Source organism: Chiloscyllium plagiosum, unplaced genomic scaffold (assembly GCF_037043375.1).
Source record: "Chiloscyllium plagiosum isolate Xiang-an unplaced genomic scaffold, Cpla_swu_hap1 HiC_scaffold_14, whole genome shotgun sequence".
Taxonomy (NCBI): Eukaryota; Metazoa; Chordata; class Chondrichthyes; order Orectolobiformes; family Hemiscylliidae; genus Chiloscyllium; species Chiloscyllium plagiosum.
The window spans coordinates 105,738,011-105,750,061 of record NW_028270152.1 but is presented as its reverse complement, the minus strand read 5'-3'; the positions used below and the strand labels follow the sequence as shown (position 1 = coordinate 105,750,061).

Below are 12,051 nucleotides of genomic sequence, written 5' to 3'. Positions count from 1 at the left end.
AATGTTGCTCTTATCTGCAAACTTACTAATTGTACCTCTTATGCTCGCACCCAAATCATTTATGTAAATAACAAAAAGTAGAGGACACAACACCGATTCCTGTGGCACTCCACTTGTCAGAGGCCTCCAGTCTGAAAATCAACCCTCCACCACCACCCTCTGTCTTCTACCTTTGAGCCAGTTCTATATCCAAATGGTTAGTTCTCCCTGTATTCCATGAGATCTAACCTTGCTAATTAGTCTCCCGTGGGCAACCTTATCGAATGCCTTACTGAAGTCTATATAGATCACATCTGTTGCTCTGCTCTCATCAATCTTCTTTGTTACTTCTTCAAAAAACTCAATCAAGTTTGTGAGACGCGATTTCCCATGCACAACGTCATGTTGACTATCCCTAATCAGTCCTTGCCTGTGTTGGCTGTAATAGAACTACCCAGGCTTTACAGCATACTGTACTCACCAATGAGAGCAATACTTTCAGACTCTGAATTCGGCCTTTTGTGTTATAATCTGTTTTTTCATTGACAGCTGCAAACCTTGTTTCCTTATTTGTTTCCCAGCCCTAACTCCATTCCCCGTGGCCTTGAGGCACTACTATTTCTGCTATTTAATCTCTCCTGCATTCCCCCGTGTGACAGACTGCCATTTTGTCTTTGTCTCACCCTCACCTTCCTCACAACCTGTTACATTTCTGATGGTTCCCAGGCCTCTGTAACTTTCACTGCGCCCCCTGGGACAATGGCACGAGTTTTGAATTATCTTCCTCCAGAGATAATCGGAAATCTTTCTGGCTGCAGTTTTCCCCAGATTTTATTTTCAAAAACACAGCATTTGCGTCAGTCAAGTATTTGTGAGAATTCATCCACAATTCCAAGGATTTTGATGTAATCTGTGACTCTCCCACAGATGTGCAGGTTTGCTCTATTGGCTGTGCTAACATGGTCTGTAGTGTGCAGGTTCGGTGGGTTGGGTTAGCCATGGTAAATGTGGGGTTATGGGGATAGGGTGGGAGAGCAGGTCATTGCAGACTCGATGAGCTGAGTAGCCTCTTTCTGCACCTCAGGGGTTCGAACGAGTTTTGATTGTCATCACATTTTCCTGATGCCCGGTTCGTTCAGCTCAGGTACACATGCTGCCTTTGTGTTTCTGTGGGTGCTCACTCACTCCTTTCCTTCTGTTTACATCAATTTTTCACTGTAGGTGACGCTGAGAATGAATTTGTAAATACAAATATTCCAACCAAAACCACTCACAGGTCAGGACCTGTTTCTGCTGCTGCCGTCACTCACAAGGAATAGGAAAATAAAAATTCAGTCACGAAACTTACAGGAGCATAGAGGTTATAACCACCAGGAAATGCTGAACAGCTCAAAACGCTTTTCTCAAGAAAAGAGGAGGCTGAGAGACAGCCTTTTACAAGTAGGAAGCTTTGTGTTTTTTTTTGCAGAGATTTGATGTTGGAATCATTGGGTCTGAAGGATGGTTCACTGCCGCAGGCCATCAAAGTTGCGACCTAAATGTGCATCTTTCTTTCTGCCTATCTGTCAGATGGACAAGTCAGTATCTGAGTGTTTTTACAAATCCCTGATTGAATCTTCCTCCCCCACAATCTCAGGTGCCTCACCACTCACTGGGTCACAGAGAAACTCTGCCGTTACAATGAGAACTGTCTTTGCTGTCGCCTCTCCTCGTGTTTCCGCCTAATCCCCACTTGCCTTCATTATATCTCAGCTGCCTCTAGTCCACCCACATGGGCATGTTAAAGAGCATGACAGGAGAATGGATTAAACCGAGAGTTCAATAGCCAAAATGAAAGAGGAAGATGGAAATAAACCGGGTTTGTGGATCCCAGGGGATACAGACTCCAGGCTGAGCCCTTAGTGGGCATTCCCGCAGTAATATGAGACATGATGAGAGTTAAACCCGGGTGGCAGGAGAGGGAGCCACTGAACATTAGCAGGTTTAGCTCAAACACAGGAGGTTTGTTCAGTCAGTAACAGTGTGTTAGACATGGAAGTGAAATGAGCAGTGAGGGGAAATGTTGCCGAAAGTTGCAGATGGGCAAATTTCATTGGAACTGGAGGAGGCTATTCAACCCTTCAAACCTGCTCTGCCATTCAATAGATCATGGCTGATTTCTGGCCTAACTTGCAATTTTCAAAACTCTCCAAACTCATCAATAAACTCCTCTGCAACAGACAAGTTCAATATTGAAAAACTAACGATCTACAAATGCTGGTAAATCAGACACAAAAATAGAAATTGCTGGAAAAATTCAGCAGATTTGGTAGCATCTGTGGAGAGTGAACCTTTGGAGTCAGGTGACCAGCTGCAGCTGACCATTCTGCCTTTTCTGTAACACTCTCTGGAACAGGTTCTGGTGCGAGGGGAATGAGACTGTCAATAACAACTGAGAAAACAGGAGGGCATGCTCACTTAGAATAAAACCCATTTTGGAAAAAGTGAGGACTGCAAATGCTGGAGATCAGAGCTGAAAATGTGTTGCTGGAAAAGTGCAGCAGGTCAGGCAGCATCCAAGGAGCAGGAGAATCGACGTTTCGGGCATGAGCCCTTTTTCATTCCTGAAGAAGGGCTCATGCCCGAAACGTCGATTCTCCCGCTCCTTGGATGCTGCCTGACCTGCTACGCTTTTCCAGCAACACATTTTCAGCGCTAAAACCCATTTTGTTCTTGCACTTTTAACTCAACTGCAAACATTATTCATTATCATTTCCAAAATAGGATAATAGACCATAAATCAACTCTTAATGTCACTGGTTCTAGGAAACTGTTACTTTTGACCTGGTCCAGCAGGCATGTGAATCCAGACCCTAAATAATGGGGTTGCCTCTGAACCATCTTCTGGGCAGTTAGAATGGATGACAAATGCTGCCCCAGGAAGTGATGCCATGATCCCATGAAAAAAACAAAATAAATCCGATCACTGTGGTTCCTGTGAACTCGCCGGTGTTTCATCAAGCTGGATATCTGAGTGAATTTCTTCCCATACTGAGAGCAGGTGAATGGCCTCTCCCTGTTGTGTATTCACTGGAGTACAGTGAGGCTGAATAATGTCCTGAACCCAATCCCAGAATGAGAGCACCTGAATGGTCTCGCACTGCTCTCCTGTGACCGGGAGAGATGTAGTCACTATCCCAGGGTATGGTACGTAAAGATATCTGCAAAAGGGATCTAGTGAGAGTAGATCAGGACAAACTGTTCACATGCATGAAAGAATCAATAATGAGGAGGCGCCGATGTAAAGGGATTGACAAAAGAAGCGCATGTGACATGAGACAAAACGTTTTCATGCAGAGAATGTTTATGGTCAGGAATGCACTGCCAAAGATTGTGGTGGAGCCAGGTACAATGAAGAGGATAGAATTGAACAGTCATTGGAAGAGGATGAATGGGAATGTTTATGGGGTAAAGGCAGAAGAATAGCATTCAGTGAGGTGATCCTTTGGAGAACTGATGAGCCAATCAGCCTCCTTTTGCACAGTAATAATTCTGTGAACAATTAATTCTGCGCCCTCGAAGGAAATATCAGGGCAGGGTTTGCAAAGAGGTCAGATTGAATGAGGGTCTTGGTGAACAAAAGTGAGACACAGATACAGAAAGGTTTTGGGATAGATTGAATCAAATGTTATCAATTTGCACAGCCACCAACATTACAGCAGTTACAAATAGGAGTGATCAAGAGAGTGGAATAAGAGCAGCAACTAATTCTCAAACATTTATGCAGCTGAGGGGGATGCTGGGTAAAGATACCACAGTTAACGCTTATTTCATTCTAGACACACCAGCCAGGGAGCACATCCTTGCTGTCTTTGTCCCATCGAGCTCTTGAAGAAGTTTGTTCATTTCAAGTGTTTCCTTTTAGATACTCCAGAGAAGACAGTTTCATGCTCTGCAATCTCTCCTGCCAGGGCAATGCTGCTGTTAGAATTCAATTCACTGCGGTTTGTTACTGGCTGCTTCATGGACTGGAACTGGCAATTGAGACTGTAAGGTCATTGTATAAAATATCTTCAATTGTATAGCCAGATTGCCAGAGACATGAGGGGCTTTAAGAAAATAAATCATAACTTACGGACATTGAGTGTCCATTGTGTGGGCATCCTGTTTAGATAAAATCTATTGATAATTGTTAGAATTGACTTGCAATGGCTCCGGCAAAGTGGTCAGAGCATTATGGCAACAAACTTCCCCTGGGTTAGAACTCGTACATGATAGAATAGGTGTGGGTCCTTCTTGTAAAGTTATTCAAAATGGTCCTAATTTACTTTCAGAAACGAGTGAGAGAAAGGCACATTACTGAGGTCAATGCATTTGTCCAAAATTAGAAATTCAGGAGGACTGAAGTGAGAGCTGGTGTTAGGAGTTGTAGTAATGATATGGAGAAACTTTTAGTTTTACAAAGAGAAAGCTCCACATGGGAAACTCAGCTTTAACATCACATCAACTACAGGGTCGTCCAATTCCACAGATCCTGATTCTTATCGGTAATATGGAAAGGGAAGCAGCATGCCTAGAACAGAGAAATCATTCCTTTGCTCTGCATGCAGTTGAATGTTTAACCGGTCATGTGATTTGCGAAGACACCAATGTGACGGGACCAGGGCTAGGGTATGTCAACGTGGGGACTGTGGGAAGGAATTCGCTTACCCCTCCCAGCAGGACACACACCGACACAGTCACACTGGGGAGAGGCCATTCACCTGCCCCACGGATGGGAAGGGATTTATTAAATCTTACAATCTGCTGAAGCACCAGAGAGGGCACAGAGGATATAGACCCTTCACCTGCTCCATGTGTGAGAAATAATTCATTCAAATCTCTCACCTGCAGAGACATCAGTGCATTCACTGGGGAGAGGCCATTCACCTGCTCAGTGTGTGGGAAAGGATACATTAGGTCCACTGAAATGCTGAAACACCGAGCTCACTCTGGGGAAAGGCCATTCACTTTCTCACAGTGTGGGGAGACATTCACTCAAGTGCACTACCTGCAGTGACCCCAGAGAGCTCACTCTGGGGAAAGGCCATTCACTTGCTCCCAGTGTGTGGGGAGAGATTCACTCAAATGCATCATCCCCCGAGACCCCACTGAGCCCACACAGGAGAGAGGCCATTCAGATACTCAGTGTCTGAGAGGGAATTCAGTGATTCATCCTGCCCCTGAGACCCCAGTCAGCCCACACAGGGGAGAGGCCATTCAGATGCTCAGTGTGGGAGAGAGGATTCAGTTATTCATCCTGTCCCCTGAGACCCCAGCGCCTTCACACTGGGTAGGATCGTCTCTGCGTGACAAGGGATTTGCTGAGTCTTCAACACGACTGAGAGCCCAGTGAATGGACACAGGAAAGTGGTCATCCACCTGCTCTGTGTGGGGTACAGTTCACACATCACTGCAGGACTCTGATTCTGGAGTTACTGTTCATCAGCGTCAGAACTGGACCTTGTACATGATGACACTGTTGGAGTATTGATGTTGTGGTTGGTAATCACATTAACTGGGCTGTAGTTGACTGAATTTATATTGCCACTTTCTGAATTTTGGGATGTCTCTTTGGGCAGTAAGTCTCCACAAACAGCAATGTGACAGTGAGCAGGGATCATCTATTTTGATTTAAATTGTGACTGTAGCACTGCTGCTTCACAGCACCAGGTACAAGGTTGGAGTCCAGCCTTGGTCAACGGCCTGTGTGCAGTTCCCACATTCTCCCCATGATAGTGTGGGTCCCCTCCAGGTGCTCCGGTCTCCTCCCACAGGATAAAGATGTGCAGGTTAGGTGGATCAGTCGTGCTAAATTGCCCACAGTGTCGAGGATTGTGTAGACTAGTGGATCAGCCATGGGAAATGCAGTGTTACTCTGGATTGGTCTGGGTGGGATGCTCTTCCGATGGTTGGTGGGATTTGATGGGCCAATGCTCTCCTTCCACACTGTCGGGATTCTATTCTATGATTGAGGATAAAGGCTACACAGCAGGGTGTCCTTGGAGATGGAGCATGTGGTGTGTATCAATGCTCTTGATGCCTTTAGATAGAGGTGGGCACCCCTTTATCTCCAGCCCTGCCCCCTCACCCCCAACTCTACTTTGATTTCGTCCTTTCCCACTCTGCCACTTGTAATGGTTTGCTTTGCCCATAATGGGCTTTGTTTATAAATATTCAATTGGTTATTCAGGTGGTTTACTGCTATAATGGCATAATGATGATTTTGATGGTGGGAAGGTTGCTGTGATAACACTTCTGGGTCGGACAAATGGGGAAAAAAGAAAACTCCACAGCTCACAGAACGAGAACTGAAAATCAGTTAAATCAAACCAAAGGTTCCGACAGAGGGGGGAAATATCTCTCTGGAATTTGAGTAACTGGAAAGTGATGGTGTCCGGGAGTCGTCGGGATTTTGTTTTATACGGCGTTGAAATTTTAAGACTGTTATATTCAGATCGTTTTGTTTCTTTTCTTTTCGTTTCATTTATCGTGGAATAAACTCTTACCTGTTTTAAAACCAAATTTACAAACTTTGCATTAAAGATAAATGTTAAACAAAGTCCATCAAACCATCCCTCACTGAAAACTGATGTGGAAGTGCAATCTCCTGGAGAGTCCCTGTCCTGCCTACTCCTTCCTACCCGGGTCCCATGGTTATATACAGAGCTGGGAGATAGGGGCAGGAGGGGGGCTTTCGGCTTTTCAATCCTGCGCCACCATTCAATGGGAAACAGCTGACCATCCAGCTCAGTCTCCTGTTTTTGCTGTATTCCAAACCCCTTTGATGCCTTTATCTTTAAGAACTATACCTAAGTCCTCCTTTAGCTTAATTGCCTTTTGTTCCAGTGTCGTTGCTGAGTTACTGTGTGGGTATAGGCAGGGGTAATGTGATGGTTCTGCCTCCTGAAGCATGCACTCAGCATCCCTCATCATCCTGCAGTTACAATCAGGTTTCAGTAAATAGAGATAGAAACCATTTCCAGCATATGGGCATCACTGGCTCAACCAGCATTTATTCCCCATCTCTAGTTGCCCTTGAGAAGATGGTAGTGAGCTGCTGTCTCGAACCAATCGCAGTCCATTTGGTGCTGATAGACTGACAATGCTGTGAGTGAGAGTGTTGCAGGACTTTGGCCGATTGACTCTCAGTCTTTGGTTCATCAAATGCTGGTTAACTTAATCACAATCTGCACATGATTTTAAGATTTCAGTCTGTGAATCTTCACCATCTAGCACCCTATATAAAGGAATATGTACAGGTTAGAAATTTAGAACAGACATTTTTAGTTTCTCTGGAATATATTTTCCCAGTCTTTCCCTAAAGCTGTAACTCTGCAGCCCACTTACGCTCTCCCTCCATTCTGACTCTGCTACCCCTAATGTACACCCTCCCCATTCTCATGGAGTTGCTGATAAATAGATCCATGCCACCACTTCCCGTCCTGGTTAGACTCTGCACCCTTTCTGGGTTCACTTCCTTTCCCTTCAGTTGCTGCAAGTCAATAATGTAACAGCAGAATGAAACAAAAGGAAACAGAAAGGGAGGTGGCAGACCCTGGACAGAACAGGAAACTTCAGTCTGGGAGAATGGGTTAGATCATCCTTGGTTTCCCATTGGTCGATTCCCAGCATTATGAGGCATTGGGGATGGAACTTGGTCCCACGTGGGTGTGGTGACACCTTAATTCCCCGGCAGATCAATACTAAAAGCTGATATGTTACTCCTCCAGCCAATCACAGTGTGAAGTACTTTCCGCTAGGTACGCCAAAGCACATGCTCCAACGCCCACCCACATTCTGCACATGGACAGTGCCGGGTTTCCCCACTCACGTGTGGTCCCTGCCTCAGGGATTGTTGGAATTGTAGTCCCCAGGAAGCTACTTGAGCCCTGTCTCTGGAAAGTGAATGAAAAGTGTGGGCTGGAGGGTGTTGTCTATCAAACCCCATTCAGACACACAGGACACATGGGCTGTCATTGGGTTTCACTGAGACATTCGTTTCCACGACCTGATTTCTGACGTGAGGAATATAGATTCAGCAAATTGGGTGATAGAGAGGTTAATAAGGAGGAGCAGATTTTAAGCAGAGTTAGCTGAGTGGTTAGCATTGCTGCCTCACAACGTCAGCGATCTGGGTTTGATTACAGCATTAGGCGACTGTGTGGAGTTTACACATTCCCCCCCCCCCCCCCCCCATGTCTGTACGAGTTTCCAGCCGTGCTCCAGTTTCCTCCCATAGCCCAAATATGTGCAGATTAGGTGGATTGCCCATGCTAAATTGCCCAGTTTCCATGCATGTGCTGGTTAGGCAATTAGCCACGGGAAATGCAGGGTTACAGGGAATGGGTGGGTCTGAATGGGAGGCTCATCATAGGATTGGTGTGGACTCTGCACTATAGGGACTCTATTGTATTCTCATGAAGGAGAATGTACTTATCGCAATGTGTTCTGAATCTGTGGAATTCCCTATTCAAAATGCGGTGGATGCCAGGACAATGAGTAAATTTAATGAAGAGATACAGATTTTTAATTTGCAATGAGTTGAAGGGTGAGATAGAGCAGACGGGAAAATCCAGCTGAGACCGAGGTGAGCTCAGTCATCGTGGTATTAAATAGTGGAGCTGGTTCGAAGGGCTGCATTCCCTCTCCTGTGCCCAGTGCTTATCTTCTTACGTTAATATCTGGAAAGCTGAATCCAACACTCACCACCTTCACCAAAGGAGATTTTCGGGAAAAGTAGGATAGTCAGGGGGATTAGCATTTCAAACTTAGAAGATGAGGAAGCGTGTAGGAGATAATGATTTTGCAATTTTAAACTGAGGGGAGACAGTGATTTATGGTTTTAGATTGTGTAGTAAATTCACACCGTCCAGAATACTCTGTTGTGAATATCTATCCTGTAATTTATTACAAAGCCAAGGTCTTTGACAATGAAAACCAAAACAAACAGGTAACATCATCTCACCTCGTAATCTGATAAAAGACTTGTGATAAGTATGGTTGAATTTAGAATACAGTTGGAAAGCGGGAAGATTAAATCCAATCCCAAGATCCTGTGCTTAAACAAAGGAGACTACAATAAGATGAGACAGGAGTTGGCTAATGAAGACTGGAAGCAAAGACTTTACGGTGGGACAGTTGACGGACAGTGGAGGAATATCAAAGAATTTTTCAAACTGCTCAGCAAAAGTATATATCAGTGAAAAGGAAGGACTGTAGGAAAAGGAGTAATCTGCCATGGGAGGCTAAGGAAATAAGGGAGTCTATCAAATTGAAATAGAAAGCATACAAATTGGCAAAGACCAAGGAGAAACTAGGAGATTAGAAAAACTTTAAACATCAACAGAAAGCTAGATGGGATTGGGGGAGAAAAGTGATGAGTAGCTATCCCCAGGGACAGAATAGCAGTTTACACTGCTCGAGGGGAACCTATTGTGTGGGGAACATATGGCCTCTGTAATTGTTGAAGTACTTAACTGTTACCACAGAGATAATCCTGATCACATTACAAATCACAGCACACTCCAAAAGCCTGTACTTCCAAATAAACCTGTTGGACTATAACCTGGTGATGTGTGGTTTTTAACTTTGCCCACCCCGCTCCAACACCGGCTCTTCCACTTCAGAATCCTGACAGAGAGCCCCACTGAAACTGAAGCGCCTGTCAGACACCTGACTGAGCGACAGGGGTGTGGGATGTGGTTTAACCACAAAGTGTTGAGCTGAACTCGACTTTTTAACTGCCATTGCCATGGAGATAATACTGAGAGACAGCGTCCATTCAAAACCCCAAGCCACAAAGGTATAAGAATGGGAGCGGCACATCGGACAGGCGGGGAGTTCCCTGATGCTGCCTGGAGGTGTTCTGCATGTACACTATCCAGGGAACTGCCATGTCTCATCAATAAAGACTCAAAGAAGAGCTCTCAGAGTTCGGTGTCTAGTTATTCCTATCCAGCAGGGTTCAGGAATATGGGTACATAGCAGTCTTCAAAGTGGAGGATACGAAGAAAATGCCAGTAATTGATATGGAGACTGAGGAAGGTGAGTACCAAGAAACAATCATTATCACGAAAGCGTTAGAGTTGGACAAGCAAATGGAGCTAAAGGTAGACAAGTCTCTTGCCCTGATGGAATACATCCCAGGGTGCTACCAGAGATAGCGGGAGAAATAGTAAATATACTTGGAGTCAGAGTCCAACAGCAGAGACAGGCCCTTTGGTCCAAACTGGCCCATGCCGATCAGAATGTCCATCCACACTAACCCCATTTGCATGCACTTGGCTCATCTGCTTCTGAAACTTTCCTATCAATGTATTTGTCCAAATGTCTTTAAATGTTGGTAACAGACCTGCCTCAACCACTTCCACTGGCAGCTCAGTCCGTATACATACCACCCTCTGTGTAAAACAGGTGCCCCTCAGCTTCCTTTTCATAATTTCCCCTCTAACCTTAAACTGATGCCTCCACTCCTTGATTCCCTGGGGAAAAGACTGAATGCATTCTCCTTATCCAAGCCTCTTATACACGTCCAGAAAAGATCCCCCCTGTTTCCTCTGCTCTAAATAAAAAAAAATCCTCACTTGCACAACCTCTCCCGATAACTCAGACCCCTGAGCCCTGGCAAAAATCCCTGTAAATTTCTTCTGCACTTTTTACAGTTTAATAATTGAAACCTACATTGCATTCATCACATTTCCAGTGTTTCCCAAAGGCACTGGAGCCGAAGTGACAACGCCAATGGATTAAAAGCCATGATCGATAATTAAGCCCTTTACAACAGTCCCGCTTTCATAGTTTTTTTTTCCATGGTGCAGGTATCGTGGTGTCTTTCTGGTTGCATGATTAATTAAAAACTTGTCCTCATACAAAACAATTCTGTAGCTTAATTGTTCCTGGGAAATGTGCCATGTTTTTTCAGACTTTTAAAAACAAATGAACTCTCTCTCCACAGTCACCACACTAACATGGACTTGGCTGCGTCTCAGTAATGTTTCCAGTCACACTGACATTTGAAATATTCGCCCATGGACAGAATACACACCTTTCCTTCCACATGAAAAGGCCAATGATATTCAGATCGGCACGGATCAAGTAACCATCAAAACTGAACAGGAAGTTCAATTTGAATTTCTCATCCACAAATCCGTCCTTTCAGAACCCTACAATAAAGAAAACACGTCACCACCGTTAGCAGAGGATGGAAATTCATAAGACGATTATAGTATTACACTGTAGTTTCTTTGTTTTCCCCAAAGCTTTAAATCTCAGTCTCACAATTGCTCTCTTCTGTGAACTGAAATCCAAACCAATCTCCTCACTCCTTCCCACCACACCCAGTTCTAACACTCTCTCCTCTCTTTGAATTCAGTTTCCTCGCTCCTGCCTGCAGACTAAGAACCAAAAAAGGGGGCGGCACGATGGCACAGTAGTTAGCACTGCTGCCTCACAGCACTAGGGTCCCAGATTCGATTCCAATCTCGGGCTCATTCTTTCTGTGTCTGCGTGGGTTTCCTCCGGGTGCTCCAGTTTCCTCCCACAATCCAAAGACTGATAGTGGAGGTCAGGTGAATTGGCCATGATAAATTACCCATAGTGTTAGGTGCTTTAGTCAGAGGGAAATGAGTCTGGGTGGGTTGCTCTTTGGAGGGTCAGTGTGGGCCAAAGGGCCTGTTTCCACACTGTAGGAAATCTAATCAAATCAATGAGTCTGACTCAGAGCCTCGTGGATGTTGATGAATACTTCCCCCACTCCCAGGGTGTCCTTCCTGGTCAGACCCACATTGATTTCCCCCCCCCCAGTCTGGAACCTCTTACTCATTTCCCCCACTCCGACCTCTGATGAGAACCATCCTGCACACACTGGCCAAATCATATCTGGTTGAACTAAAATGAAACAGTTTAGAACTCTAATTACAGGTCCACTCCTGTCCCTTTCCATAACATTCCTGAATCTTCACAAGAATGCTTCCCCATTGACACTTTGACCACTCGTCAGGATACCAGGGGAGGGGCCATTCCGCTAGGTCCTGTTTTCAGAGGGAGGAACTG

General features: G+C 45.0%; 1 long non-coding RNA gene across 1 annotated transcript; it reads right to left on the bottom strand.

Moving 5' to 3' along the window:
- Nucleotides 1–6,830: 6,830 nt before the first annotated feature.
- LOC148148115 (uncharacterized) lies at nucleotides 6,831–11,162 on the bottom strand. Its single transcript, XR_015759321.1, has 2 exons — nucleotides 11,045–11,162; nucleotides 6,831–7,237 (listed from the first exon to the last, which is right to left on the bottom strand). It is a non-coding gene; the product is annotated as an uncharacterized LOC148148115 (long non-coding RNA).
- Between the last annotated feature and the right edge of the window lie 889 nt (nucleotides 11,163–12,051).